General features: G+C 44.6%; 1 pseudogene; it reads left to right on the forward strand.

The window, feature by feature from the left end:
* The first annotated feature begins 618 nt into the window (after window positions 1-618).
* Window positions 619-5,290, forward strand: LOC118586259 (annotated as a pseudogene).
* The last annotated feature ends 1,772 nt before the right edge of the window (window positions 5,291-7,062 follow it).

A 7,062-nucleotide genomic window follows, 5' to 3' on the forward strand; every position in this document is an offset into this window, starting at 1 on the left:
GTGAAATGGTACAGAAAGTCTTAAAGAAATACATGAGTCATTTTACTCTTACTCTCTCACATATAAACTTCTGTAGGCTTTCCCTCAACATGAGAAGATCCTTATGTTTTATTATAGACTAGAAGACCCATAAGACCTTGCCCCTCCTTCTTTCTCCATTACCCAAAATTACTAAGTCCCAAGGGTGGTAGAGGCACATAACAAACTCTAGCAATCCCTGGATTCTTTGACTACTTATCTGTCTAACTGGAAACCTCTGTCCTTTTCCCTCCCACATCTGATTAGTTCTTATACAGTGTACAGTCCCAAGCAGCCTCTCTTAATCTTTCCTAAACTGCAATCTGAAATTCACTCCCCAACCCCAGAGCAGTGGTTCCCAACCTTCCTAATGCTGCCACACTTTAATACAGTTCCCCATGTTATGGTGACCCCGAACCATAACATTATTTCATTGTGACTTCACAACTGTGATTTTGCTGCTGCTGTGAATTGTAATATAAATATTTTTGGAGATACAGGGTTACCAAAGGGGCCACGACCCAGAGGTTGAGAATCTTAGCAGAGGCTTTATGGCTGCAAGGAAGATGATTTCTCACCTGAGCAGCAGAGGTGACAGAGATGGAGTGGAAACATCTAAAGATTGTGTCTGGTGGAAGAAGGCATTCTGGGAAATCTGGGAAGCCTTCCTTGGAGGATCAGCCTAAGGAAGGTTCTGACTTTGAAAAAGAGGGTGTTGATGAAGACAAGACTCCGGTAATTGATAAACATGGAAAGAAAAGACCTTCTGCAAGAATAATTGGAGATACAGGAGGTCAAGTATAGAATATGCTGGGGGTCAGGGAGAGCAGGCATTAGCAAAGCTCTTCATGCCAAGAGAAAAAGAACAGATGTGTATACAAGAGCTTCCTTCAAAGCCAGTAATCAGAAAATTGAGCAAATTTGGAAGACACTAGAAGAGCAAACACAGAAGCTTAACAATGATGAATAGTCTATTCTCAGCAGTTCATGAGTGAGCTGCAGCAGTGGGACCTGGGCATGCAGAAATGTGAAGAATGGGAAGGAAAACTACCTGATCTCATTCAACAAGAGTTTTCAGCCACCAAAAACTGGTCAGAACCAAAGACTGAAAGCAATCAGACAGCTTCACAAGCAGTTCATAGAGTTTGGAGTATGTGGAGGAGAATAATGATGATCTATTTACTGGCTGCCTTAGCTAGGGTTTTCATTGCTGGGAAGAGACACCATGGCCATGGCAACTCTCACAAAGAAAACATTTAATTGGGGGTGGCTTGCTTACAGTTTCAGAGGTTCAGTCCATTATGATCATGAAGGGGAGCATGGCAGCGTGCAGGCAGACATGGTGCTGGAGCCGAGAGTGCTGCATCTTGCAGACAACAGGAAGTTGACTGACTGTCACACTGAGGGAAGCTTGAGAAAAGGACCTCAAAGCTGCCCCCCCCACAGTGACACACTTCCTCTAACAAGGCCACATCTCCTAATAGTGCCACTTCTTTGGGGGGCCATTTTCAAGCCACCACACTGGCACACAAAGTGAACTTTAAAAAGAAATGGCTATGTTGTAATTTTTAAAAAAAGGTTAAATGAAAATTGTAAATGTTATTTAAAATTGCAAAAATATAGATTAATGCAAGCCCTGGATGTTTTCTTTAATGAATTTTTTTCTGAGAAAGAGTTTCTCTGTACCTCTGGCTGTCCTAGAACTTACTCTGTAGACCAGCCTAGCCTCAAAATCACAGAGACCTGCCTGCCTCTGCCTCCCAAGCATCGATATTAAAAGAATGTGCCACCACCGCCTGGTAAGATATTCTTTTGTTGGTTGGTTGGTTGGTTGGTTGGTTGGTTGGCGGGTTTGGGTTTGGGTTTGGGTTTTTCTGAGACAGGGTTTCTTTGTGTAGCCATGACTGTCTTGGAATTTGCCCTATAGAGCAGGCTGGGCTATTTTACTACTTAGTATGTACTTCCTGCCTCTTCCACAAGAATGCATTTCATGAGAAGCTTGAACACTTACTAACTTCTCTTGTTCTTTCTCTCTAGCTTTATTTTTGAACTCTGTACCCTGGGAGAAACAGATATTTGTAGCTGGAGTTGATCTCCAGTCCCGCCTAGGCCCTCTCAGACCCAAGTAAACACACAGAGACTTATATTACTTATAAACTGCATGGGCGTGGCAGGTTTCTTGCTATCTAGCTCTTATATCTTAAATTAACCCATTTCTGTTAATCTATACCTTGCCAAGTGATTTGTGGCTTACCAGTATCTTTACATGTTGCTTCTTCTGGCGGCAGCTGGCAGAGTCTCCTAACTCAGCCTTCCACTTCCCACAATTCTCCTTGTCTGTTTATCCCACCTATACTTCCTGCCTGGCTACTGGCCAATCAGCATTTTATTTATCAACCAATCAAAGCAACACATTCACAGCATACAGAACATCCCACAGCAGATATTTGTGCTCATTACTACCTCTCCTAAGAGAATAATATCCCTCAGACCACATGCACTAGGTCTAATCTAGTCATTCTTATGTTTTCTAAGCCTAGAAAAATATCCAACATAAAGTAGTTTCTCAATGGATTTTTTTTTTTTGCACTGCTAGAGATTAAACATAATGAGGCAGAATCCTTGACCCCAGCCCCCTTTTTATTTTTTATTTTGAGACTTACTAAACTGCCCTTGAGGCCTTGAACTCAGTCCAACACCCAGACAGGTTTTGAATGTGGCCATTGTTATGCCCAGATTTCAGGGACCTCCAAAAGACCACCACAGAGACTGAATCCTATATGTAAAAGCAAAGAGCCTTTATTTTCAAGCTCTGAGCTCAGTCTCTCTGTCTGTCTGACACAGTGGTGAGAGCAGAGAGCCCTGAGCTCAGGTTGGGTGGGGTTTGTATCATAGCAGAGGTTGGGGTGAGGGGATTTCCAGGGTTCAGGACCCTGATTGGCTGGCATTTGTCTAGGGATATCTGTAAAACAGAAATAGGTGTGTGCTAGACTCAGGGACATCTGGCCACCTTATTTAACCTTATCTAATGGTTGAAATGTTTGGGATGTCAGGTACTTCCCCTTAGCTGTAGGCCCTTCTTGGGTGGGGTCAGCTTATTGCTTTTTCTGGGTCTGTTTGCTGCCAGTAAGCCTGTCACAGAAGCTGTGTCTGGGCCTCCAAGCCTGTCATGGCAGCTGTATGGTCAAGCTGTTTGGGGACCCCACAGCCATCCTGCTGCCTCAGATTGTTGAGTACCTGGGGTAATGAGCCTATACCATCAGACAACATCTTTTTCATTAGTGTATATTAATTGTACAAAACAATTCATTTTTTATGACATTTTTATACCTGCATATTATATCCTTTTATCAAATTCAACTCCTCTTACCTTCTCAGTCCCCATCTTTTCCCTCTAATGAATAATATTAGGAATTATATGCGGCAGGACTCCCAGATGCAGTGGCAGGCTGGCAGGCGGCCCAGTCCATGTAGGCATGGCAGCGGGTGGTAGGTAGAGATACATAACCCAGACACTGCATCCACATGGAAATGGTTTATTATAATAGAGAAATGAAAATGCAGAAAGACAGAAAGAGGGAGACAGACAGAGGGGGGGGAGGAAGAGAGGGGGAAAGAGAGGGATATACGGGGGTGAGGGGTTCGAGAGGTTTGCACCTAGTGAGGAAAATGGAAGAGAGAGAGAGAAGAGAGAGAAATAGGCAGTTTTCCCTTAAGAATAGGCTTCTACATTAGGGCATAGGGTGGCACCAAAGGGTGGGATCAGAATATTAACATTTCTCCATTTTCAGTTATATAAAAAGGAGGTGAGTTATGGGAGCCAGTAGGGGAACAAGGGTGCTGAATTCTCAAGGCTACTTCAAGCTGATGAGGGGCAAAGTGGAAAGGGGAACCCAGGAGTCATGCGAGGCAGGGGCATGAGTGGAGAAGCATCCAGTTAGCTCTCATCGTGGAGATCTCATGTGTCTGTTCCTTGAGTGAGCTGAGGGGGCAGGTTACAGCAGTGAACTGAGGAATGTGTTCTTCAGGAGTGTAGGAGCCATCACATCTGCCATTTCTCTGGAAGTGGGGGTGCATCCATCTCAGTTGGTGTCCTTGGTTGGGGGTTGGCCTATCTGGAGAGCCCCTTGGCCCATGTATGGAAGGAAAACTGCAAAATGTTCTCTAAAGTGGATGAGATTAAAATGGGCTCTGGAAACGATTAATTTTTATCAGACTAGATTTTTGATGCAGTAGAACTTTTCCAAGGACCTGTAGGTATCTGTACGACAGCTGGAATAGGTTTACATCAAAGCAAAAAGGGTTGAAATTTAAGAGTCTTAAAAACTGTTTGTAGTCAATGTTCTATGTAGTTTATGAAAGCTGCATTTATAAGTATTAAAAGTTTGAACCTCTGGAGTTATATCTGAAATCGGTCTATCCTGTACTATGAAATCTGTGAATGAGGCATTATAGCTGAAGATTTTTCTGGTCCTGCCCAGCCCCACAGACCCCACAGCCACTTATAAAAATAATCACTCAGAAGCTTATATTAATTAAAACTGATCAGCCATTAGCTCAGGCCTACCACTGACTAGCTTTTACATTTAAACTCAGGCCATTTCTGTTAATCTATATGTTGTCACATGTTCTGTGACTTTACCTGTGTGCTGTTACATGCTGCTCCCTTAATGGCAGGCTGGTGTCTACTTACTCAGCCTTCCTGTCCCCAGAATTTTCCTTGTCTGTTTACCCTGCCTACATTTCCTGCCTGGCTACTGGCCAAACGGCTTTTTATTTATCAACCTATCAGAGCAACACATTCACAGCATATAGAACATCTGCAGCAAGGCATAGCTTTATGTGGAAATTTATTAATGGACTGTCAGTAATCTTGGGATTGGGGCTGTCAAATTGATATACTCTAATCATCAAACATTGTCAGACCTGAGAAGGATAAATTTAAAAAGTGAGACAGCTACCTGAGCAGCAATCCCAAGTCTCTCTGTGGTCGTTGGCATCTTGTACAGAAGCCCAAAAGACAGCACTTGTTCAGATAATAGGCCCAGAAGATCTGACAGATTTTTTTCTGTGGAGTAGAAATTTGGGGAGACTGTCCCACCTTGACTTTGCAGTATGGGGCAATCGGTCCTCCACTGTTACACCTATTCACAGTCTGGACAGGATCCCAACATGTCACTGTGTGGAGGGCCTTGCCATAAGTTTCCAGGTGAAAGTTCTGAGGCCATCTGTCTTCTTGGACAAGTTACAAGATGCTGCTGCCAGGAGCTAACATATCTGTTTGCCACAAAAAGCTTTTATATTAAATGCCATATTCTTAGATCTCTACAGGTGTTTGAGGACTGGGAGAACAAAATCTGCTACATGTATTTATAATTTTGAGAGCATAAATCTGAATATACAGGTTTCCCAGTTAGTTACAGCTTAATAAAGTTAGCAAGGGTAGGGGAGCTAACTTTCTTAAGCCTTAATAGACCTTGAGTGAGGAGAGACATTCTTTAAGCTGTTGGTAGTGGTATCTGAATCTATTACCATTTTTCAGGCCCTGTAGTTGTAGTCCTGATCTTTGAGAACAGCCAGATTATCTAGGGGACCCCCAGATGCAGTGGTGGGCTGGTGGGCGGCCAAGTCTATGTGGGCATGGCAACAGGGTGGTGAGTGGAGATACACAACCTAGACAATGCATCTGCGTGGAAATGTTTTAATAGAGGTGAAGAGGCAGAAAGACAGAAAGAGGAAGAGGGAAGGAAAGGGGTTGGGGAAGAGGGATCGAGAGGTGCGCACCTCGTACCTCATGGGAGGAAAGCAGAAGAGGAGAGAGAGAAAATGGGCGGAGTTTTCCCTTAAGAATAGGCTTTTATGTCAGGACATAGAGTGGCACCAAAGGGCAGGATCAGAATATTAACAGCATCTCTTGATGGACAGCTCTGATAAATGAGATAACCCAAGGGTACAGAGCATATAATGGAATATAGTCAATCTTCAAGAAATGCTGCCTGCTATATAACGATAGCAAAACCAGTATGACAACCTCTGTAAGCACGACTGTGACAGTTCAATACTTCTGCCCTCAAAACGCCTTCCTCACTTCTGAGCCTGAAAGTACATAACCCTTCTTCCCCTTCATAGGCGCATTCCCTGCAGCTGAATATATGTCATATTCGTCCACTCTTTTAAAAACTTAAATCAGGGCAGAGAAGATGGCTCAGTGAGTAAAGCCACTTGCTGCCACCCCTGACCACCTGGATTGGATCCCTGGGATCCACAGGGCAGAAGGGAGAACTGATTTCCCAAGTTTTCCTGCTCTCGTCCTTGGTTGCCTCCCTGAGGCTCAAGTCCTTGTCAGGACTTGGAAGCCCCGAGCTGGTTCTGACCTGGAAACCGCTTCCCTGAGGTCTAGCGTTATTATTTTGGGAGTCTCTTAGACTACCCAGACCAACAACATGAAATGAGGTTTCTCATGCCTAGTCCTGTGGGTTTTGTTCAATAGTCTATGGTTCTAGTGCGGACTTGGTCAGCTTCCCACAAAATGTTTCCCGTTTTCAGCGATTCTCTTCCCTAAGTCACAGTCAAGGGAAATGAAAGTTAAAGTAAGAAAACGGAAAACGCTTCAATGCGGTTCCGACAGGACAGTGAGTTCCAACTCTTCCCATTGGAGGCTTCAAAACAAAACAAAAGTTGGTTTGTTCTGATTTATTTATTTTTTAATATTAGAATTCTTTTGTTCTGCAAACTGCCAGCTCTCTGAGGGTGGGGTAGAGAGGAGGCTGGTGTTTGGTGGCTTCTGACTAACGATCGACATTTCAAGACCACTCTCCAGCTCCGTCGGTCATCTCAATTCCGTGATCCCGGGTCCTCCCCCGCCCCGCCTCCAGCCCCGCCCCCAGCCCCGCCCCCGCCCCCGCACCGCGCGGCACGTGGACTGGCCCGTGACGTCACGACGCGGCGCAGCCCAATCAGCTGCGACGTCTTGGACATTTTAAACTTGAAGGCGGGGCGGGCCCTGGAGCTTGGTGGGCGCCATTGGGCTTCTGCGTTTCCCTG

The sequence above is a fragment of the Onychomys torridus genome, chromosome 6 (assembly GCF_903995425.1).
Source record: "Onychomys torridus chromosome 6, mOncTor1.1, whole genome shotgun sequence".
Classification (NCBI taxonomy): Eukaryota; Metazoa; Chordata; class Mammalia; order Rodentia; family Cricetidae; genus Onychomys; species Onychomys torridus.